At 48.6% G+C, this 25,231-nt stretch overlaps 1 protein-coding gene across 2 annotated transcripts in view; it reads right to left on the bottom strand.

Moving 5' to 3' along the window:
• Window positions 1-25,231, bottom strand: part of MYO19 (myosin XIX) — an 804,019-nt gene that overhangs the window by 72,826 nt on the left and 705,962 nt on the right. The window lies entirely within an intron of this gene.

Genomic DNA, 25,231 nt, shown 5'->3' with positions numbered 1-25,231 from the left:
AGTGCTTGGTCAGAAAATCTAGATCCCAGTTACCCTAGTCCACGAATTTAACAACATAATGCTCACTACTCTGGACAAAATAGGCCCGCTGAAACTGAGAGCGAGTAAACCTAAAGCACATCTAAATAAATGGTTTACGCCACAACTGAGAGACCTACACCTCTTGAAAAGAAAAAGTGAAACTACTTGGAGGCTCTGGCCTTCGAATGACAATAAGGCGAAACTAACCTCTCTCTCCTCGCTTTATAAAAATGAAGTCTGCCGGGCAAAACGTAACTCTTATGACGAACGTATAGCCAAATCGATCTCCAGTATGAAAGAACTCTTTTCGATACTAAAAGAACTAGAGTCACCAATAGCCATACCTGACATCTGCACCAAGGACAAGTCCTGGTGTACAGATATACAACACGCCTTAGCAAATAAAATTAGCACTCTCCAAAATAAAATACAGCTGAAAAAAGAAGCACTGAATCTTCAGGCATTGCCCAAAAGTCCTCCGCCTATCAACCCATCTACGGCTCATAACACATTTCATTTCACTCAAATGTCTACACTGGAAGTGGAAAAAATTATCCTTTCGCTCAAACCTTCCAACTGCAAAGGTGACATTTGTCCTGCACAACTCATAAAAGATGCTGCCAGAGACTTGTCGCCCTTCATTTCCAAACTGATTAACACCTCCTTCGCCTCAGGTCCCATCCCTGCTAACCTTAAACAGTCTTGGGTGCTCCCTCTCCTGAAGAAGCAGACCCTAGACCCTCTTATCCCGACGAACTACCGTTCCATCACCATGGTACCTTTTCTACTCAAAATACTGGACAAAGCTGCTTATAATCAGATTCAAAAACACTTAGAACTGCATAAACTCCCAGGAGATAGACAATCTGGCTTCTGCCTTTTACACAGAACTGAAACTGCCCTAATTGATTAAAAATCCCAAATTGATGAGCTGAGAGACAAAGGGAAGACAGTACTCCTGCTACTCCTTGACCTCTCAGCAGCCTTTGATCTAGTGGACCACAAGGTCCTCTGCAGATACCTGGATTCTGCCGCTCATTTTTCCTATGAGGCCATCAGATGGATTGAGTCATTTCTGAGCGAGAGAACCATGAGAGTATTCTCTCCATCAGCAGCCGCTGACCCTACACCCATCCTGTGTGGTGTTCCTCAAAGCTCTTGTGTCTCACCAACTCTATATAACATCTTCACCAAGCCCCTTTTCGATGATTTGGATCATCTGGGTATCACCTACATCAACTATACAGACGATACACAGATCCTCCTCCCGCTTTCTGAGGATCATAGCAAGGATACGGAATAGGGTTTAACTTATCATCCAGGCATGGATGGCCACCCATGGCCTCTGACTGAACGATGATAAGACTGAGTTGATAATCCTGGGCTCTCATACTAACATTAAAAAACTAGGACAAGAATTTTCCTCTTTTAATATTGATGGGAATATCATCCAAGTCTCCAAGGAAGTAAAAACCTTTGGTTTCTACCTTGATTCCACTTTGTCATTTGATAAACAGGTAAAATCTTTGGCCTCCACAACGGCATATACGTGCAAGCTGATAAGAGCCGGTAAGCCATTCGTTTCTAATGACAGTTGCATGATCCTGGCTAGAGCCTTAACACTCTCCAGAAATGCCTAGTATAATGCCCTATAGAGTGGTGCTAATAAAACCATCATCCGGAGGTTACACATTTTACAAAACAACGCCTTGAGAGCAGCACTTGGCATAAACAAAAGAACCCATATATCCTCTATCAGACACCAATACAAATGGCTATCTACTGATAATAAAATACAGTTAAAGATGCTATCTCTGACCCACAAAGCTCTAAACAATGCTGCCCCTAGTTACCTTACAGACAAACTCCACAGGAAAATCTCTCACAGACCATCCAGAGCTGGCAACGTTAACTGTCTGGCAATATCTAGATACAGGCTCAATACGATCAGAGGAAATAGCTTCCCAGTGAAGGCAGCTAAAATCTCGAACCTATTGCCACAAGACCTGAGAGCTGATCAATCCTACCTACACTTCAGAAAAAGTGTAATCAAACATATCATCTGCACTGACCCTTAGTCGCCCACTACCTGATGCTCCCCACCCCTCTGGCCATTGGTGTAATTGTTTAGATGACTATGTGACACCTAATTTAGGGCAATACTAACGTACTACTGTTTATATCTAGTGTAATATTTGCTAAATTGTACTCTTGTATATTGTATATTTTGTATCTATGTGAAATGTATATATGTATACTGGATATTGTACAACTGTTTTATTCTGTAACCTGTAAGCTTTGCATTTTTCTTATTGTGGCGCCCTGTTACCCATGAGTCTGGTGCGCAAAAAGTGAATAAACAAACAAACAAACAAACAAACATTCACGTTGTTCTACAAGCACTTCTACATTGGGATGATTAACATTCAGACCAAAATAACTACATCAGTAAGGAGGAGTCTAAGAGTAACACATTGTTTAGTATTTTGGAAAATCATACAACTAAATACTATAGAAGAACACATCGATTACCTCTCAGTAATGTTAATTCTGGTGGATGTTCCTCCCATTGATTTTTATAATCTATGATATCCCTATCCCAATGCAGCTGTCCTTCAGAACCATTTCCACCGCCAGGTGGCGCAGTGCAGCTCCACCTGACGCCACTAAGCACCGGACAAGACATTTAGGTCAGTACATATGGAGACACTGCACCCCGTGACATCAGTTTCACCCCTTTTTCACACTGAGGGAACGCAGAACCGATAGTGTACTAGCTTTCTGCTAATAGGGGAAGGTGAGGAATCTGTGGGAGGAACATCCATCAGAAAAAACATTAACGAGACAGAAGTAATTTGGTCTTCTAATTGATTCTTTCCTCCCACAGATTCCTCACCCATGATAGACTCCCAAACCAGTACATCATTCTGGAGGAGGGAGGAAGCAAGGACTCCACTCCACTTAAACCTGAAATCTCTGGAGGATTGCCCTACCAGCATGGGTATCCTGGCCCACAATGGAATCCAAGCAGTAATGCCAGCCAACATGTGCAAAGACGCCCACATTACCACCTAGTAAATTTCTAGGACAGGGACGCCCCTCTGCAGGGCAGAGGTGGCGGCCACTCCTCTGGTAGAGTGAGCTCTGAGACCCTCCAGCACATCCTTCCCAGCCAGATCACAGCATTCTGAGATACAGAGAATTATCCACCTCAACAGGGTCTGTTTGGCCACAGCCCTGCCAGCATGAGCACCAGAGTAACCAACAAAAATCTTTCTTAGTCTCTCTCGTTCTAAATCGCTTGTACTAAAGGGCCTGCACTGGGTTCAGCCAGTGGTGCAACGCCATTGAGCTAATCTGGCTCAAGCCCCGGCCCCCCCCCAAACCCCTGTGAAATGTGAGCTGAGGGGCAGGGCTTCCGATCTTTCTTTTTGTTATACAGAGAGGGGAGGGCAGCCTTTCCTGAAACATGCAGCTTTCTTAAGCTTCCCGCACACTTTACCCATGGGGAGGGGACTGCTGATGTGCGCACTGGCTTTTTATTAAGCAGAAAGGCGAAGGAAGTCGTTCCTGAAACTGGTGGCATTACAGTTTTACTGTGTTTGCGCAGAAAAATGTATTTGCACAAATGCAGCAAAACTTTAAAGCTGCTAGTTTCAATAAAGGCATCCCTCAACTCTCTGCCTAACAAAAATCAAATGCAGACATCAGTCGCCTCCCCACTGATGCGAGCCAACATATAACAACGTTATGTGCTCTTGCACATCTGAGGGGAGTGGCTGATGTGCGCACTTGCTTTTTGTTAAGCGGGGGGAGGAAACATTGTTGTAGGTTAGCTCAATATGTATGTGTGCAAGTGGGGACCGTGAAGAATGATACCTATTTCAGGGACATCTTGAAAACCGGAATAGCCCTCTACCGGGCCAATCTGCAAACCTGCTCAGGCCAAGGATAGCAGAAAATCCAATAAAGGCAATAGCGGACAGGATAAAGGATCCAGATCCCTCTCCTGGCACCAAATCGAAAAGATTTACGCCAAATGCAGGCAAAAATAGATTTCGTAGCATTCTTCCTAGCTGAAAGCACATTTAGGATGCCGTCCGACAAGTCCCACTCCTTGTATCTCAGCCTCTCAGTAGTCAAGCATGAAGGTTCAGGCTTCCGAGGTTCGGGTGGAGGATCCGCCCCTCTGACTGGGAGTGCAAGTCGATGCTCCTCGCAAGGCGCTATGGAAATCAGATGGCTATGTCCAGCAACTCCGGATACCACATTCTCCGAAATCCGGATCGATCAGGATCAACGTGGTTCCAAATTAGCATAATCTCCAGAGAACCCGAAGAATGAAACGGAATTATCAGGAATGCACAAAGGCGATCGAAAGTCCACTCGACCATCAGTGCCCCAGAGCTCCCTGACAAGGAAATGGAGCAGAATAACTCGCACTTCCTGTTGACACTGGAACCAAAGAGGTCCAATTGAAGGGTCCCCCAAAAGGGGAAGATCTCCTCCAGAACTTCCTGGCAGAGCTCCCATTCATGTGAGGCAGATGTCTGTCTGCTCAAGGCATCCACTAAGACATTCTCTCTTCTGGCCAGATGAGCCACTGTTAAGAGACGCTGCTCTCCAGAGTCCAGAACCAAAGTCGCATTGCTTCTCTGCAAAGAGGCAAGGAGCCCACGAAACCTTGTTTGTTCAGGTAGTGCATGGCCACTGTATTGTCTTATAAGGACCAGCACAGTCTTGCTTTTCACAGAGGGGAGGAAAGTGACCAGGGCCAGCCTGATAACCCTCAGCTCCAACAAATTAATGTGTTCCTGAGACTTTGCAGGAGGGAGACCACAGTCTGCTCACCATCAGATCGGACAGGTGAACACACCAACCAGTCAGATGCATCAATGACCACCGCCCAAACAAGGAAGTGTTTACTGCTACCAAGGGTTGACAACAGAAGAGGCTATATTACTTAAAGCCTAATTGGATCAACCAGTAATTTAAACAGAGCTGTTAGTCAAATCACTGATATTAGGTGCCAAAAGAAACACACAGACCAACAAGACATTTCTGATCAAAAAATATATTTTTTCCATTATACAATTAGTTTGTGCCATGAAGACACAAAGTAACATAAAAAGTAAACTGTAGTACAAATCATAAAAGTATACCAACTCTCAAGTTTCAATGTCTGTCATGACATATATGCCAGGATGGAAATATGTATTTCCAAAAAGAAGTGGGAAAAAAAGAAAGTAGAAAGAAAAAAAGAAAAATAATCAGAAAGACAAAATCTTGGTGGGGTCGACTATTGAAAAGAAAACCAAAACAGTGGTAAGTTCTTGAAAAATGTGTAGATGCCCCGGTGGTTAAGGTGAATGAAGACCCAAAGGCTTCCACACAAGAAGATACAGACAGGAGAAGAAAAACAGGAATGATTTATCGGTGTAATTGTTGTGCATACACGTTCGCTATATTTGTAAACGGAGATGGTAGACATTCATTTCTTTTAAGCGAACTGTGTCTATACACAAAAAATTTTTTAAGAAAATATAGAAATGAAAGTAAAATTGCATCTGAGAATTGCAACCAAGGACCCTAACTGTTGTCTTTGGTGGCACAGATAATCATATACTGAGTACAAAACAGTAACAAATTCATGTAAACGTAAGTAGATACATTAGGTTGTGAACCATTTTCATCTTATACTTAATGAAACAATGTATCAGGTTAATTGTATTTCATTACTGTATCCTCTGTGTTTTAGAGAATATTTGTCAAGGGGGGGGGGGGGTCTGCTGTTGCGACGGGGCAACTAGGTAGTGGGAAGACAAAGTCTATATGCAGATGGTTAAAATTCGGCCAGCTGGAGACGCCACATTTGCACGCTCAACAGAATCGCGTTTCGGCTGTGATTTTGATGGGAATGATGATGTCCGCCTTCATCAGGGCGAGAATAGGAGACCCAGTAAAATGAAAACAAAAGCAGGTCTGTGTGGTTGTTCTAGCACCCAAGGGTATGACTTACAAATAACTCAGGAATTGTTTATTCAATTATTGTAGGCAAGCAACACAACTGCTCGAGGTAGAATGAACAAAGGGCTTACCCAGAGAGTGCGAGATCCCCTTCCCTCCCTACTGGATCCATCAAATCACTTGGGCCCCCATAGCTGTCCTGCTCAGGTCAGTGGGTAATTAGGAGGAATGTGATACCAGTGGCATTGCTGTCAGGTCAAACAGGGAAAGTGGCGATAAACGCTGTAATCAAAAATTAATAAGCACAATTAGGCTCGGTTAGAGAAATGATGGCCTGCTGTGGGAAGGTGTTTTAAAACTGAAACAGGTTCTCACTTTATCAAATCTCCCAGTTCGGTGGTTGGATTGAATGAGGAATACGGAGTGAAGAGAGGGGAATGGATGCCTGGCGTGCACTGGAACTGCTCAAGGTCCAGAGTGGTAGTCAGTCAGTTGACATGCTAAGTGCGAGGCTCCATCCACAGGTGGTCTTGTGATGTAGGTGCCATGAGGCAAAGTGAAGAGAAGGAAAAGAAACGAGCATTAATCAGTGAAATGGCTGATGTAGAAAGAGGGAAGAACGTGCATGGAATGCTATGCAGATGAGTAGACACAGAATTGCTTGGAATTGGTTGGCACGTTACATAGTTAAACGAACGGACGTGGCTTCTTTTCGAGTGAAGGAAGCATATCCGTTGTCATGGCGACCTGGAGTTTATATAGCTGTTGCCTGGATGCGGCTCCCTTCCGCAGAAGGCGGAATCTGGGGTGTGTCAGAGGGGCAGCCAATCCCATGTGGGCTCTGGCATTACATGCAAAGGTGCGTGTTGAAACACCAATCCAAAATTTGCTTTGTAATTGGACAGGATACCAGAAGCGCCGTGGGCTGAATTCAGCCATTCACGGTACGGTTGTGCGAATCAGGTTGCAAAAAATATTGCACTCTTAGCTGACAGAGAGGCATAGAGTCGTGTGTCAAGGTGATATAGTAAGCTAAGCAAAAAAGGTTGACTGCTGTGCGTACTGAGTGGTATTACGTGAAATACAAATCAGGTCCTGATTTATGATTGCCTCCATTGTAGGCAAGGTTGCACTTGTGCTGAGGTGGCAGTACTAAAATTCGCACTTCAGTGTGCATTGTGATCCGCCATACTGCTGTGGACAAAAAAATGTGGGAATAAAATGTGCTTATGATCTAACTCTCACTTGCATACTCCCATGTACTCCCATGTACGGTGATCAGCCAAATGAGCTAGTCCAGTGGGGTTGGCTCAAACAGTCATTACAGAAAAAGGTGACCACGGATCCGTTTTCGCTGTGTCAAATCCCTTAAGGTAAAGAGCTGGAGGCAGCCGTGGCATTTGAGTTGGTGCAAAAGTTTCTGCTGGGTGGGCAGCCAGAGTAGGTGCGGCATGTGAACTGTCGTGTTTGTTGATAGATGAGGACCTTAGTTGTATGCTGGCTAAGGTAAATGGGGGCTGGGCAATGAGATGTGACATGTAGATGTTACATATGGGGAAGAAACTGCTTATTCAGACCATGGTGGAATATGTCCATCCTATGGATCCATCAACATTCAAGGTTCAATAGGCGGCCTTGTATGTTTGGACCCACCCGGACCCTTTCCAAAACCCACCATATACCAAATCATTAGGTTTATGGTGGTTCTCAGGGTAATGCTCCACTAGGGGGGATGACAAATTATTGCATCTAATTCAGAGCATGAGCCACAGGGGTAGTGCCCCGTTGTGGTTCGGAGGTTCCACAGTCCTGTCCGTGGGGCTTCTTTTATGAATAATGAATGGACTAGATGTTCCCTCAGAAAACGTGATCTCTTAAGAGCAAAACGGGGCTCCGGTTCGTCCGGTATGTTCCACCTCGCTATCGGCCAGTGCCTTCAAATGATTTTTTTGATGTCAAAAGTATGGGGGCCATGCGTGATTACACATGTAATTCGATCTCTTTCGTCCTGTTTTTGTGATTCTTGTGAGGTGAGTAGAATATCATGATTCGTGAATGTCGCCCGCTTTTTGGACTGTGATATCAATTTCTTCGGATACCCTCGCTGGCGCAATCTCTCACCGAGGGATGTTGCATTGTGATAAAAGTCATCAAGAGATGTACAGTTTCTTTGTAGTCTTAGAAACTGCCTGTAAGGTAGGTTCTCCTTAATATGATTAGGGTGGTTACTGGTGAAGTGCAGGAGTGTATTGCGGTCTGTTGGCTTACGGAAAAGATTGCATGCAACTTTACCCTCTTGGTGACTGATCCTGAGGTCTAGAAAATGTATGGTGGAGTTGTCGTAGTCCATGGTGAATTGTATGTCACTGCTACAAGTGTTCAGCAAGGTAAAGTAAGCTATGAGTGAGTCTCCAGGTCCTTCCCATATGAAAATGACGTCATCAATGTAACGTTGCCACAGTTTGATGTTAAGCAGCCAAGGGTTGAGTTGACTCGAAATTTACTTTTTTTTCCTCCAAAGTTGGCCATGAATAAGATGGCTAAACTAGGGGTGAAAGTGGCACCCATAGCAGTTCCTTTGATTTGCAAATAGTACTGGTTGTTAAATGTAAAGAAACGTTTGCACAGGGCCAGGGACATCAGCTCAATAATGAATGATGGCAGAACCTGCGACTGTTAGTTGGTCTCAATCAGGTGTTCGTAAACACAATCAATAGTGGCTGGCTGTGGAATGCTAGTATATAGCGACTTAATGTCCATAGTTACTACACACTGAGTGGCGGGGTCGTAGTCAAGGTTTTCCAAGGTTTGAATACTGTGTGTGGTATCCCTGAATCTTATTCTGTCATTATGCTGATGGGTTTGAGAAAACGATCCACGAACTTGCGCAGAGGTTCCAGTAGAGACCCACAGCCTGAAACTATTGGCCTACCTGGTGGGACTAGGGCATCCTTGTGGATCTTTGGTAGGGCATATAGACATGGGGTCCTGCCTTGTGATGTGGTCAGAAAAGTAGCTTCTTTTCCAGTGATCCAACCCCGTTCCAGAGCGAATGCTACCATTTCAGTAATTTCCAATTGCATTTCCTTGGTAGGATCTTTGAGGGGTGGGTAGCTGTCTCTTTCGTCTAGTAGATGGACAACCATGCTTGTATATTGATTTGTTGTCATAATGACAATTCCTCCCCCTTTGTCGGCAGGTTTAATTACCAAATCCCGGTTATCTGAGAGTTGTTTGAGGGCATCCCTTTCTGCTTTGGTTAGGTTCTGGTGCGTTCTTAGTTTTTTCATACTAAGTTTAAAGATGTCACTCAAGAGACACCGCTCAAAAGGTAAGTAAATCACTCAGGATTTGATTGTCCGAGCGGTTAAATAGGGATTTAGGATGAAGTCCAGTATCAGTTTCGATATCCCTGTCTGCCCTGTCCTGAAAGAAAGTATGGAGCCTTACTGTGCGTAAAAATCGCTGTACTCCAAGTTCCACGCTGGTGGTGGGCACAAAGGAAAGTCCATTGGGCAGGACTGCAACTAGAGTTGGCGTGAGATCTGTTCCGGCTAGATTAAAGATTGGTAAGTCTGTGTCAGATGTTAAGTCTATCTCCTCATTGGCGGGGTCGTCTGCGTTGGGCTTGGTAGGTCATGTTCCAAGTAGGGGGTCCCCATCCTCCTGTAACGCTCACCTGATTCCCGTAGAGGCGCCGGTCTTGACTGGGCGTATACCGTATCTGCAAAGGTGATGTGTAACACACGGCTGGCTCTTTGGGCTGGACCTCTGTGCACTGTATGTCTGACTTGAAGGGTAAGATGTCTGCAGATAGAAAATATGGGATTAAGGAACTGGGTTATTGAATGTCTCTCTCTTCTTCCCTTTCTCTTCTCCTGTAGAACCCCAAAGGTTAACGCTCTCACCTTAGGTAAGTGAACGCCGTGCTCTCCATCTGCCTCGGGGCAGGGTGCTGTAACCAGTTTCTTCACTGGATAAGGGGAGCAGGCCTCTTGACTTCAGAGGACTGCTGTCCGTTGTTTACTGCACGAACGGTAAGTTTCGAGTAATTCTAATGTCTTTAAAGTCTTTAGTAATGATGTTTCTTGTTTTGCAGGGTTCCGGCGATGGCGGATGACGGGCTGAAGTGAGTTGAAGATGGAGCCCGCGTGATGAATAGAAGCGCCTGTTGCCTGCTTCACGATGCGCTCTGTCTTTTTATTTTGCAGGTACAAGTTCGGAGCAACTGCAGGGTGCCGGAATACCCACTGGGTTAGATGTGGAAAGGAGTAATGGCACGTGAGTATTAAAGTTCCCCAATGTCTTTAAACGCACCTTGTTTTGTCTTTCAGATGCGGGATGCAGCGCCGAAGGCCTCCGGAGCGTGCGAAGAGTTGGTAAGCTTTTGTCTTTCAGATGCCGGAATGCAGTGTGAAGACCTCTGGAGCGCACGAAGAGTAGGTAAGCCTTTGTCTTTCAGATGCCGGAATGCAGCGCGAGGCGTTGGTGACAGCCGATGGACCAGGTAAGTGAAGAGCTGTCACTGAAGACCGTAATGCTAACCTGTTCTTTCTTGTCTTTATAGGTGTTGCTGAAGACTGGATTCAGGATGGTAAGCCTTTTTCCTTAGGCCCAGGATCAGATGCAGAAGACACGATGAGCGTTCTGCTGCAGAGGATGCAGAATAACGCAAAGCAAGATTCATCCATCGGGTGTGGTTTAAATAGCCTCCTGTAGTGCTTAGGTGTCTCCTTCCACAGCCACGCCTAGGTAAGAAAAGAGTTCCTGTTTTCCAGAAGAGTTCCAGTGTTCTGAATCTAGGGAGTGGCTCCTGCCCCACCCAACAGGAAAAGTAGTTCCAAACAGAAGAGGATCAGAGGCTCAACTGGCAGGCAAGTAAGCAGCATGGTCTGCTGCAGGTAAGTCCACCCAAGCATTATGAGCCCGGCGCTTCCAGCGCTGGGACTGGGCATATTTATGAGCCTGGTGCCACTGGCGCCAGGACTGGGTCCAAAAGGTCCCAATTGGGACTGGTTGGCACTCGGAACCTGGGTTATGGATCTGCTTCCAAGGGAGTTGGGAAAACCCTGACCTTTTGGAAGCAGAGATCATGACACCTCCCCCTAGTCCACCTCTGCGTAAAAAAACAGGGTGGGGGGAGGTGGCTGTTGTAAAGGTTGGCCAAATTGATTGTATTGGTGAGGTCTAAAGTTGTAGCCAGACCCGTCGGATGAGGAGTTACTGATTTACCCAGAGAAGGTGACCCACCTTCTTCTACCGCCTTGCCTCACTGGGGCTCATGTCCCCTGTTTACTTATCAAGTTGATGTTTTCTTCAGTGGTGTACAGGTAGACTTCTTCAGTCTTAAAATCCTTAATATGTTTCGGTAGTTTTTTTTTTTTTTGGTTAGTGTATTGCATTTAAAGATTTCAAATTGTTTGTTGATATCACGCAATTGATCGCTAGCGTTAGTGATCAAGGTGCTGGTGCGAAACCTAGCTTCCTCAGTGTCCAAAGATTTTTGTATTTCTGCACTGATGCGCTGGGCAGTGGTAATTGTAAGGACAATGAGGTCCCTACTGCACTTAGTGGCAATGAAGCTGAAATCCGTGGTGTATTCTTTATCGTTCAAAAACAAACAGGGTTTGTTTCGAACAATGAGGTCTGCTGGGATGATACTCGCCTTCAAATACTCACAGCGAAAGTGTCCATGTAGCTCCATTCGGAATGACATGCATTACTTACCGTAAAAGCATTTCTGATGATTGTATCTGCTTAGATTCACATGCTGTGCATATAGTCCGACGTCCAGTGGTCACCGCAGAGTATTGCATCTTGTCTTTTGAGAATCGAAAGGGGACGTCGACATGGGCGTGCATGTAACACTATCCCTAACGTGACGTGTAGTGTACCCAAAATCTCTCATGCGTCGAGGTACCTCCGTTTGTATTATTTCTGCCGTGAGGGAGCCTATGACCATCGTGAGTGAGTACCGGAAAGAGAGAAAGTAGTAAGACGTTTATGTTCCTACCATCCGAGCGGGGAGGAAGGGTGAGCGTGAGGGGAGTCGCGAGGGATCCGAGCGGCCCCAGGGCAGCGAGAGGGGGTGCGGCACACCGGAGCTGGGGGGCCTGCCGGCACGGCGGTGCCTCCCCTCCGGCCACCGCCCATGAGCACCGGGGGATTGGTGGTGGGCCCGCTCGCGGGGGCCCGCGGCTCTGGGGGACGGTGCCGGGAGTCCCCCCCTCTCAGAAGAGATCTGCACCAAAGGCCCGGGCCCGTTGGCGGTGGGGACGCCGGCCCCCCTCTGAGCCTGAACACAGAGAAGAGCAGTGGGGGTGACGTGCCCCGGCCCACAGATCCCTGGAAGGCCATCAGAGCAGAGGCACCGCGGGCCTGTCTAGTGTCGGAGGGGGAGGAGGACCTGCCCCTGGCCCTTACGCGGGTGCGGATCCGGCTGGAGGACGCCTGGGCTCCCCTAGCCCCATCAGGTACGGGAAAGCTGCCGGGGAGGTGCCGTGGCGACCGGCGGGTTCTCGGCCCCCCTCCATAGGGACTATTTTAAGGGAAGAAGACCCCACAATCATCGGGGGGCTTAAAGTGAAGGGGTGGAGACCCTGCGCCCAGAATCTGCACAGATGGTGGGCCCTGGTTCCCATCCCAGGGCGTGTGCCCGCCTGAAGGTGAATTGAGAGGGGAGCGTGGACATCTGGAGCAAGCTGATGGGGTGTGTGTGGTGGACCCCCTCCTACCCCCCCCGAGTTAATATTTTGTGGTCCTATCCAGACAGTCCCCATCAACCCCATCACCCCCCCTCTCGCAGGAGTGACAGGAGGTCTCGGACAGACACAAGAAGATTTGATAGGGTGCGAGGCCCCCACCCGAGGGTGGTGGGGCGTGTGCCCTCCCAGAGGCTGCCCATCCAAAGCGGTCAGGACAGAAGGGAAGAGGGCAGAGTTTAATTTCGATCCTCTCCGTCAGGGACACCATCTGGAGAGAGGGAAAGGGGACCAGATGAGCTGGCGAAAAGCGCTTCAGGAATACCGATACCAGGAGGCCAGAAGCGAATTCAGCGGCCCGGTCCGAGAGAGTGGTATGGCTCAGTCGGAGACTCCGTCCCCGTCCACCACAGCAATGGAAAAGGGTTTTGCCTCTATCCTGCAAGAGATCAGGGACATGCGAGCGGACATAGCCCAGAAACTGGAAAAAGTGGACCAGAGGGTGGACAAGGTTGAGGATAGACTGCTGCAGCTAGAAACCAACCAATCGTCGTCGGCGACTCAAGAGATGGAAATAGACTTGAGACTGTCGGCCCTAGAAAAAAGGGAAGAGGAGAGGGCCAGGCAAATGGACGATTTTGAAAACAGGGAACGGAGGAACAACCTCAGAATTTTTGGGAGAAACGGAAAGAGATTTGGCCCGGGTGGTGAGAGACATTACTCTCCTCTTCTCGGACGAAATGACAACTGAACCAACGTTCGACCGGGTTCACAGAGCAGGGGGCAGAGCGGGGGGCCCCCGGTCTATCCTATTCCTGGTTTCACTACTTCATGGAAAAAGCGAAGGTGCTGGAGGTGGCCAGGAAGGCTTGAGAGATTATAATAACAACGCATGGGTGTCCATTTTCCAGGATCTATCATCGTACACATTGGCCAAACGCAGGATGTGCCGCCCCCTAACGCAGTTTCTAAAGGGAAAGGGGGTACGCAACAGGTGGGATTACCCCTTTTCACTCTCGTTTGAGTATATGGGTCAGCGGACGACCCTGGTCACGGGGGAGGACATAAGGGGAACCATCCAAGAATGTGTGACGGACCTGACCCCCAGAGGGGACCCACAGGGATGGCCGTGGGCGGTGCTACAGGACACGGGCCACAGCGAGACAGGAAAAGGAAGACGGGCTCAAGGAAATTCAAAAAATTGAACACGCCGTCCCCGGCGAGGGATAGTGAATGAAACAACCCTGAATGAGAAGGAGATGGCCAGTCTGGCCCATGGGGACTGGGAGCTGGAGACATAATGGAAGTGAGGAGAGGTCCCGGGGGTCTATGCAAAAACCCCTGATCGAAGACGAGAGAACCAATCTGGCCCGAAAGCAAGTAGGCATCAGGGATCGTGGGGCCCGAGAACGCACAGGGTTCCCTTGGACTGCAGGTATAAGGGGTCTCCTGGGGGTACGATTCAGGGGGGGGTCAAAGAGGAGTTAATCTCGATATCAGTCTAGCAGAAGGCGGTAGACTGGTGGTCTGGCCAATTACCAGTAATGGTGGATTTGTTTGGCTGGATGCCGGGGTGGGGGGAGGGGGTTAAGGGAAAAGTTGGGGTTGTTAAATTTGAATGGGGAAACAGGGGGCAGTTGGGGAAAAGTTTAAGGCTCACCTGGGGGTGAGGGTGGGGGGCTACGGGGGAACCAATTATAATTCAAACGAGCTGAAAGGGAGTGGTGCTGTGCGGAGGCTGACCGAGAATCAGGAGAGTCTGGATAATGCCTGATAACCTACCTGCCCTGAGAGTTGGTTCCCTTAATGTGCGGGGGCACAAGAGGTCCTTAGTCTGTAGGGAATTTAGGAGGGCTAAACTTGACCTGCTCTTTCTACAGGAGATACACTGGGCGCGGGGGAAGGAACCGAAAATGCGAGGGGGAGGGATCGGAGATGTGCTTAGTGCAGCGCACAGGACCAAGAAAAGGGGGGTAGCCATACTGCTGGCAAGGGACATCGGCTTCGAAAAAAAGGCCATGTTGAAGGACCGGAGGGCTGATATCTGCTTGTGAAGGGCTCCCTGCAGGGCTCCCCTTTGACTCTCGGGGTGGTGTACAGCCCGAACGAAGGCCAAGCTCAATTCTGGAAGGAAGTGAGGGACAGATTGAAACTTTTCGTCCATGGTATGATGGTGGTGGGGGTGGATTTCAATATGGTCCTGGACCCGGCCATTGATAGGAAACGCATGGGGCCCCAGCCTCTTCGTCGCGGACGAAGCTATGGCACGTAGTTTCCAAAGGGTCAATGTGGATCTCGGCCTGGTAGATACAATTCCGAATCCCAGGATTGGAGTCCCCTCTTTCACATATTACTCTGCGACCCACGCGTCGCATTCCCGAATAGACTACATCCTAGTCGATGAGCCCTTGTTCCCAAATGTCTCTGGCCACAGGGTTGACCTTGTCCCCTGGTCCGACCATGACTAAGTCCGCGCCACCATAGCGGGGGGTTGGCGGAGTGGCAGCAGAGGGCGATGGAAATGCAATGACTCCCTGTTCAAAGACGAGGTCCTGGCTCAGGAAGCGTTAGACGCCATCACGGAATATTTAGAGCTAAATGACAATGGTGAGGTGGGCACGCATACACTGTGGGACGCCTTTAAGGCAACCATGCGAGGAGTCCTCATTAAGATAGGAGCTCAGAAAAAAAGGGAGAGGGAAGCCCAGGAGAGGTTGTTGAGAGAAAAAATAGCCCAACTCCAGCTGGGAGGCCCTCCAGAGGAACCCCTGGGTAGGGAACAGATGGCCTCTTTGGAGGACTACAAGCTCCAGTTGAAAGATCTCCTGCTGCATAAGACTGAGCGGAGTCTACAACTGGTGAAACAAAAATATTATGAGAAGGGGGACAGGGCAGATAGAATTCTAGCCTGGAGGCTCAGGGAGGTTCAGAGAAGTAGGATGGTGAAGGCTGTGAGGAATGAACGGGGGTCGTTGGGTTATGATACCCCAACCATAGGAGCGGCCTTGGGTCGATATTATGAACAGTTATACTCGTCAGAATACGACAGGGATGATGCCCAGATTGAGGGATTCCTGAACTCCATCCAGGTTCCGGCCTTGGCAGGAGAAATGGCAGAAGGTCTGGACGGTCCGGTGACAGAAGAGGAGGTCGAGCATGCAATAAGTGGGATGAAGGTGGGGATGTCTCCCGGGGAGGACGGCTTCTCTGTGTATTTTTATAAGAGGTTTCGATCCACCCTAGCTCCATACCTGGTGAGGGTGTTCAATGCGGTGTTAGAGGGGGGAACTCTACCAGAAACTATGATGAGGGCCATAATAGTGGTTCTGCCCAAGGAGGGCAAAGATCGGACGGAATGCTCCTCCTATCGCCAGATTTCTCTTCTTAATATAGACGTCAAGATCCTGTCCAAAGTGGTGGGAAGGAGATTGGAAGGGATAATGACAAAGTTGGTTCATGGGGATCAAGTGGGATTCATAGGGGGGAGGCAAGGTTCTGATAACATCAGAAAGACGATAGACCTAGTCCATTATGCCCAGGAGTCGGATCTTGAGGCGAGTCTGCTTTCTCTGGACTCTGAGAAAGCTTTTGACAGGGTCCAGTGAAGATACATGGAACTCCTCCTCCAAAAAATGGGTTTTGGGGTACATATCAGGAGCTTGGTGTCTGCTTTATATAGAGCTCCAACGGCAAGGGTTCAGGTGAACGGAGAGCTGTCAGAACCATTCCCCCTCACGTGAGGGACAAGGCAGGGATGCCCACTCTCCCCTTTGGTATATGTCCTAACGATGGAAGCCCTGACCATAGCGGTAAGAGCTCACCCTGACATCAGAGGGATTAAAAGAGGTGAAGTGAAGTTCAAACTCTCCCTGTTCGCTGATGACATCTTGGCATACCTAGTGCAGCCCGGCTCCTCTCTCCCCCCCTCTCCTGTCCTTGATGGCAACCTTTGGGCAGTTCTCAGGTCTAAAAATAAACACGTCAAAGTCAGTGCTTCTCCCAATGAGGGTTCGGGACCGGGGGCTGGATCCTCTTGACAGGTATAGGGGTATTGTGGTGGGGTGTAACGCTCACCTGATTCCCACGGAGGCGCTGGTCTTGGCAGGGTGGTAACTGTATCTTGAAAAGTGAAGTGCAGGACTCGATTGGCTTCCGGGGCTGGGCCTCTTCGCACTGTGTGTCTAACTCGAAGAGTAAGATGTCTGCAGGTGAAAGAATATGGGGTTAATGACCTGGGATTGTCGGGTGTCTCTCTCTCTCCCCCTCTCACTTTTCCGTGGAGCCCCAAGGTCAACGTGCTCACCTTAGATAGGTGAATGCTGGACTCTCCATCTGCGTCTGGTGCAGGGTGCCGTTACCAGTTCCTTCACTGGGTTGAAACGTAGGCCTCTTGACTTCAGAGGATTGCTAACCGTCGTTAACTGCACGAACGGTGAGTTTCCGGGCACCTTTAATGTCCTTACAGTCTTTAGGTGCGTGGGCACGTTAGTATGGAATAGGGCTCCGTATAATGTTCTTTTCAAATGGTGCCTTTTGTCTTGCAGGGCTCTTGAGGCGGAAGATGGTGGTTTGAAGAGAGCCGGAGTTCGAGCCAGCGCATAGGAATGAAGCGCTTGGGAGTGCGTAAGTAAGTGCCTGTTGCCTACTTTCGAAATGCACTCCAACTGTCTCTTTTCTTTTGCAGGTATGAGTTTGGATGCTGAAGAGACTCTGGAAAACGCCGGGGTATTTGCAGGCGCCTAATTGTGGAGGGCGCGATGGCGCGTGAGTAAATAGCCTGCCTAATGTCTCTCCTTTTCTCTTTCAGGTGCAGGAATGCAGCGTTGAAGAAAACCGGAATTCGAGGGGTGCCGGTAAGTAAATTCCCCACAGGAATAATTATGCTTTTGTCTTCACAGGCTTTTATAATGGCGGAGGAGCAGCGCGAAGAGTTGGTAACTGCCGATGGATCAGGTGAGGAAAGCGCTGCGAGTGAAGGTTGCTGTGCTAACCTGTTGTTTCTTTGTCTTTGCAGGTGCTTCTGAAGGCTGGATACAAGAAAGGTAAGCTTTTGTTCTCACAGGTTCAGGATCGGAAGAATGAAGACTGGAACCGACACGGTGAGCGTTCTGCTGCAGATGCAGAATAACGCAAAGCACGTTGCATCAATCGGGTGTGGTTTAAATAGCCTTGGAGTGATGAGGCGTCTTCCTCCACTGCCTCGCCCAGGAAAGAAAAGAGTTCCTGTTCTAGAAGAGTTCCAGTGCTGTATCCAGGGAGTGGAGCCTGCCCCACCCAGGTAAGAAACTAGTCCCGGCTCGTAGAGGATTCCCATATGGCTGGTAAGTAAGCAGCATGGTCTGCTGCAGGTAAGTCCACCCAAGCATCTTTATACATGTTATGAGCCCGGCGCTTCCAGTGCCGGGACCAGTGATTTTGATGAGCCTGGTGCCACCGGCGCCAGGACAAGGTCCAAAAGGTCCCAATGGGGACCGGCTGGTGCCTAGGATAAAGGTTAGAGGCCTGCTTCCAAGGACGTTGGGCTGGTCCTAGCCCCTTGGAAGCAGTGATCATGACAGCACCCCCCCTCAAGGCCCCTCCCAAGCGCGTCTTCTCCGGGGCTTTTGGCTTGTCGGGGTGATTTAGATGGAATTTCTTGACCAGACGAGGTGCATGGACATGTTCTGAGGGTTCCCAAGACCTTTCCTGGGGGCCGTATCCTTTCCAATCAACCAGGTAGTATAACTTAGATTTGGAGATTTTGGAGTCTAGGATGTTCTTTACTTCGAACTCAAGTTCTCCATCCACTAGAACAGGTTCTGGGAGTTTGGTCAATCGGGTTTCTGGTTGTACTGGTTTTAGTAGGGAGACATGGAATACTGGATGTATTTTCATATGAGAAGGCAATTCCAATTTGACAGCCACCGGATTAATTATGGCAGAGATGAGATAGGGTCCTAGGTATCTCGGGATGAAAGTGCGGGGTCCTTTTAGAGGCAGGTGCTTAGTGGATAACCAGACCTGATCTCCCACAGAGTAGTGAGGGGCCTCTTTACGGTGTAGATCTGCTCCTTTTTTGTATAGTGCTTTAGCTCTTTGCAGATGGGCAGTAGCTTCTTTAAAAGCATGAGTGATCACCGAGTGCAAGTGATCCACAGCAGGTGTTTCGAGTTTTTGGGGAGGATCCAGGTTAGAGGTCCTAGGATGGGTTCCGTATAACAGGAAGAAGGGAGTCTTCCCGGTTCCAGAATGGATCGAATTGTTATAAGCATATTCAGCGATCCAAAGGATGTCCTTCCAAGGGTTTTCAGTTTGTTGGAGCATGCAACGTAAATATTGCTCCAGAGTTTGATTTGTCCTCTCGGTTTGTCCGTCAGTTTGGGGATGGTGACTAGTTGAAAGTCTCACATCAATCTGGGCTAAGCGACAGCAACTTCGCCAAAAGTGGGAGATGAATTGACTTCCTCTATCGGAGACCAAAACCGAGGGAAAACCGTGTAACCGAACAATGTTTTCTAGGAATTCTCGGGCTAACACTGAAGCTGAAGGTAGGCCCTTTAGGGGAATGAAGTGAGCCATCTTGGAGAATAGATCCACGACTACTAAAATGGTATTATACCCTGAGCACGGAGGTAAGTCAGTGATGAAATCCATGGACAGGGAGGGATGTCAAGCGGGTGTAAGAGGCCGGCTGGTTTCTCCTTCTGGCTTTTATTCTGAGCACACACACCGCAGGAGATTACAAAGTCTCTAATGTCCTTCTTCCATGATGGCCACCAGAAATGTCTTTTGACCTTTTCCATGGTTTTGGTAATGCCAGGGTGGCCCTCCATTAATGAGTCATGATAACAGGAGATTACCTGTTTTTGTATTTTCTCACAGGGCAAGTACAATCGTCCTCGGAAATATGGTAGGTCTTGATCCACTGAGAAGTCCTTCCCCTTGAGTTGCCAGTCCTGTAATTCTGCCGGAGTTAGGAGTGATTTGACCGTTGTCTCGATGTCTTCAAGGGTTTGAGCGCTGACCAAACCCAAAACTCTTTGTTCAGGGATTATGGGTATTGGTTCAGGATTGGTCAAGTGTTCATCTATTCCCATCCGGGAGAGGGCATCTGCTTTTCCATTTTTACTGCCTGGTCGATAAGTAATTATAAAGTCAAACTCAGCCAAAAACAGAGCCCAGCGGAGCTGCCTGGAAGACTGAGCTTTGGCCGTCTTCAGATATTGTAAGTTGCGGTGATCTGTCATTACTGTGACTGTGTGTCTGGCTCCCAAAAGGTAATGCCGCCAGGCCTTAAAGGCCGATCTGATAGCTAGAAGTTCCTTGTCTGTAATAGTATAGTTGATCTCGGGAGCCGAGAATTTGCGGGACCAAAAGGCTACAGGATGCTATTGGTGTGTAACTGGATCCCTTTGTGATAAAACTGCCCCAACAGCAAGACTAGAAGCATCTGTTTCAACGATGTAGGGGAGTTCTGGGCGGGGATGTTTCAGAACAGGTGCAGAGATGAATTTAGCTTTTAAGTCTTGGAAAGCTTGTTCCGCCTCTGTAGACCACTCAAAACGTTTGTTTTTCTTTAACAGAGCGGTGATGGGCTGGACTATTCGAGAGAATTCGGGAATGAACCTGCGGTAAAAGTTAGCGAAGCCTAACATGCTTTGAACTCCTTTTACAGAGGTTGGTGAAGGCCACTTGATGATTGCATCGACCTTTTTTGAATCCATATGACTCCGTTTGGCGACAGTATGAATCCCAGGAATTCGACTTCAGTTACGTTGAAAACGCATTTTTCAAGCTTAGCAAAAAGGTTATGTTGACGCAATCTCTCGAGGACCTCTTTAACCTGTTTCCGATGTTCCTCTTCAGATGGTGAATAGACGAGGATGTCGTCAATATAGACAACTACACACACATCTATGAGTTCTCTGAGGACGTCATTCATAAAATACTGGAAGGCGGCCGGAGCGTTGCATAGTCCAAAGGGCATAACTTGATATTCAAACAGCCCCTACTTGGTGCGGAAGGCCGTCTTCCATTCATCGCCCTCTTTTACTCGTACCAAATGGTAGGCTCCTCTGAGATCCAACTTTGTATATATACATGCGTTTTTGACTTGGTCCAGGAGTTCAGGGATCAAAGGCAACGGGTATCTGTTTTTAACTGTGATTTGGTTCAGGGCGCGGTAATCTATACAAGTTCTAAGGTCTCCTTCCTTTTTCGGAACGAAGAACAAAGCCGAAGAAGCTGGGGATCTTGAAGGACGGATAAACCCGTTAGCTAGGTATTGGTCCAGATATTGTCTGAGGTGGAGATTCTCTGGCTCGGTGAGGGCATAAATCCTACTGCAAGGAGGAGTAGATCCGGGTATCAGGTCTATTTGACAGTCGTAAGACCTATGAGGAGGCAGGGAGTTAGCTTGGTCCTTCTGAAAGACTTCTTGGAATTCCTGGTATTCAGGAGGTAGTTGGGGAACCTCAGAAAAGATTGCTGCCAGTGAAACGTCGGGCCGAGGATAACAAGTGAGGATACATTCAGGAAACTGAACCGTCTTTGCTCCCCAATCGATCTGAGGATTGTGCTTCTCTAACCAAGGAATTCCTAGAATGATCTGGAACTGAGGGGCCTTGATCACATCGAACACTATTTTCTCCCGGTGTCCATCTTGGCTCACTAACGTCACTTCCTGGGTGGTGTGAGTTACTGGTCCGGAGGCTATCTCCGTGCCATCCACTGTAGTAATGACGCCTTTTACTGCCTTAGGACAAAGAGGTAGATTCATCCTTGATACCATTTCACGGTCCACATAATTGCCGATTGCTCCGCTGTCGATGTAAGCTTCAATTGCATGCAAACGATCCGGACGTTCAGGGCTAATGAGGACCATAGGCACCACGAAATGCGAGGTCACGGAACAGATTTTAACGCTCGGCAAGAGGACCTCTACACTTGTCGGGCTAGGTCGTTTCCCTGCTCAGAATTTGTGGTACAGGTAACTGCAGCTCCTACAGCCTTGTTAGCTGGTTTCACTGGACAGTCTCGAAGAAAGTGCCCCGAGTTTCCGCAATAGAGGCATAATTGCAGCTGTCTTCTCCTTTCTCGCTCTTTTTGGGTTAATGGTCCTTTCATGCCCCCTATTTGCAGGGGTTCCACGGTGTCAACTCCACTAGCTAAGGTCTGCGGTTTGGAAAACACTCGGGTATCAAATTTGGAACGATCAGCCTTCCTGTTCTGTAATCTGTGGTCCAATTGAACCACTAGGTCAATATAGTCTGAGCAGTCTTGTGGAGGATTCACAACTTGAGCTAACACATCCTTGAGCTCTCCACGCAGGCCTCTGTAGAAAAGCGTAATTCTCTTATCCTCAGGCCATTGAGTTTCCACTGTAAGTCTGTTGAATGATGCGATGTAAGTCAAAAGGTCTTGATTACCCTGTCGTAATGAAAGGAGTTCATTGTCCAAGGCCTGCCCTTGTGAATGTCTTGCGAACAGTTTCTCCATGCTGGACTGGAAAGCCTGGAAATTATGAAGAACCGGATCATCCTGAGTGACTAAAGGGATCGACCAATCTGCGGCACTGCCACTGAGATAAGAAAGCACGAAGGCCACCTTGGCCTGATCTGTTGGGAAGGCTGCTGGCCTACATAAGAAGTGTAAGCGGCACTGGTTAATGAACACTGCAAATCTCTTTGGGTCACCAGAAAAGCGTTCGGGCGGAGCCAAGGGCACATTACCGGGTAGATTGATTTGCACTGGGTTTGTGGAGGATGCTGAAGGATAGTTTCCTCCTGAAGCGGGCAGAGGTGTTTGTCCTGCCTGCGTTTGTAGCAATTGCCTAGCGAGGTCATCTGTTCGCTCCTTGGATATAATCAGCTCTCTTCTTAGAGCGTTCGTTTCCTGACGAGCTGCATGTACTTCCGCTTTTAGTTCCCCAAGTAACTGGGCCAATTGATAGGTATCTGAGGTTTCCATTGCGCCTGGGTAGGAGTTTTGCGGTGGGCTTCGCGTTCTGTAACGCTCACCTGATTCCCACGGAGGCGCTGGTCTTGGCAGGGTGGTAACTGTATCTTGAAAAGTGAAGTGCAGGACTCGATTGGCTTCCGGGGCTGGGCCTCTTCGCACTGTGTGTCTAACTCGAAGAGTAAGATGTCTGCAGGTGAAAAAATATGGGGTTAATGACCTGGGATTGTCGGGTGTCTCTCTCTCTCCCCCTCTCACTTTTCCGTGGAGCCCCAAGGTCAACGTGCTCACCTTAGATAGGTGAATGCTGGACTCTCCATCTCCGTCTGGTGCAGGGTGCCGTTACCAGTTCCTTCACTGGGTTGAAACGTAGGCCTCTTGACTTCAGAGGATTGCTAACCGTCGTTAACTGCACGAACGGTGAGTTTCCGGGCACCTTTAATGTCCTTACAGTCTTTAGGTGCGTGGGCACGTTAGTATGGAATAGGGCTCTGTATAATGTTCTTTTCAAATGGTGCCTTTTGTCTTGCAGGGCTCTTGAGGCGGAAGATGGTGGTTTGAAGAGAGCCGGAGTTCGAGCCAGCGCATAGGAATGAAGCGCTTGGGAGTGCGTAAGTAAGTGCCTGTTGCCTGCTTTCGAAATGCACTCCAACTGTCTCTTTTCTTTTGCAGGTATGAGTTCGGATGCTGAAGGGACTCTGGAAAAAGCTGGGGTATTTGCAGGCGCCTAATTGTGGATGGCGCGATGGCGCGTGAGTAAATAGCCTGCCTAATGTCTCTCCTTTTCTCTTTCAGGTGCAGGAATGCAGCGTTGAAGAAAACCGGAATTCGAGGGGTGCCGGTAAGCAAATTCCCCACAGGAATAATTATGCTTTTGTCTTCACAGGCTTTTATAATGGCGGAGGAGCAGCGCGAAGAGTTGGTAACTGCCGATGGATCAGGTGAGGAAAGCGCTGCGAGTGAAGGTTGCTGTGCTAACCTGTTTCTTTGTCTTTGCAGGTGCTTCTGAAGGCTGGATACAAGAAAGGTAAGCTTTTGTTCTCACAGGCTCAGGATCGGAAGAATGAAGACTGGAACCGACACGGTGAGCGTTCTGCTGCAGATGCAGAATAACGCGAAGCACGTTGCATCAATCGGGTGTGGTTTAAATAGCCTTGGAGTGATGAGGCGTCTTCCTCCACTGCCTCGCCCAGGAAAGAAAAGAGTTCCTGTTCTAGAAGAGTTCCAGTGTTGTATCCAGGGAGTGGAGCCTGCCCCACCCAGGTAAGAAACTAGTCCCGGCTCGTAGAGGATTCCCATATGGCTGGTAAGTAAGCAGCATGGTCTGCTGCAGGTAAGTCCACCCAAGCATCTTTATACATGTTATGAGCCCGGCGCTTCCAGTGCCGGGACCAGTGATTTTGATGAGCCTGGTGCCACCGGCGCCAGGACAAGGTCCAAAAGGTCCCAATGGGGACCGGCTGGTGCCTAGGATGAAGGTTAGAGGCCTGCTTCCAAGGACGTTGGGCTGGTCCTAGCCCCTTGGAAGCAGTGATCATGACATGGGGAAGGACTCCATTCGATAATTGGGTGTTCTCCTTACCAGAGATCTTTCACAGCTGGCCCCAATGAACTATGGCCCCATAATGGCAGGGATTACATCGGACGTAAGGAGGTGGGGTGGGACGATCTTGTCCTGGTATGGCCGCATGACGGCGGTGAAAATGAATATCCTGCCGAGACTACTGTACCTTTTTACAGCTCTCCCAACGGGGATCCCCGACCAAATACTCCAGGATCTACAGAAGTCAGTTCGAGAGTTCATATGGCAGGGCAAGACCCCGGGGATAGGGAGGGCCACGCTAACTCTACCCAGGGCTTCTGGACTTTCTTTTCTACTATCAGGCCGCTCAGTTGCGTGTCCTTCTGGAACACATGAAGGAGGGGATGGGCACCTACTGGTTTTACCTAGAAGATATGGACGCCCACTCTCTAAAAGTGCACAACTTTCTGTGGATGCCTCGCAAGTCCATCCCGAACAGACTGTAGGCCCCACCAACCCTGGGAGTACTTTGGTCGATTTGGAAAGAGGGGCCCACGACAGCAGGTCTCACTTCTTGGCCATCCCCGATGACCTCACTGTGGGGTCTCCCGCTCAGACTAGGTAACAGGGGGTTTAGGAATGCCCAGTCCTGGTCAGAGAGGGGGATGGAATGGGAGGGGCAAATGTTCAAAGAGGGCAAGTTCCTCGAATATGAGGAATTGAATGGGGCTCTTGGGCGGGGGTTACTCTCAGTGTTCGACTACCTGTGCCTTAAGGGAATTCTCTGTGACCAGTCATGGGGCCAGAATTTACGGAGACAGCTGACCCCCTTTGAAACATTATTGGATACGGCGACAACAAGGAAGGGGGCAGTGTTCAAGATGTACAAAATTTTGAACACCAAAAATTTAGAGGGGAGGAGAAGATTCTGCAGGTTTTGGAACGACCTGGCTGAGGAGGCCCTTTCAGAGGACGCATGGTCCAGGATATTTAAAATAGCATTTCACAGGAACCTATTTACGTCAGACATGGAGCGCAATTTCAGGATTTTGCAAGGTTGGCACAGGGATCAGTTTAAGCTCTC

The sequence above is a fragment of the Ambystoma mexicanum genome, chromosome 9, assembly GCF_040938575.1.
Source record: "Ambystoma mexicanum isolate Mex_15411 chromosome 9, UKY_AmexF1_1, whole genome shotgun sequence".
NCBI classification, from domain to species: Eukaryota; Metazoa; Chordata; class Amphibia; order Caudata; family Ambystomatidae; genus Ambystoma; species Ambystoma mexicanum.
Note: the sequence above shows the minus strand (reverse complement) of the source record. Positions and strands in the feature narration are given on the sequence as shown.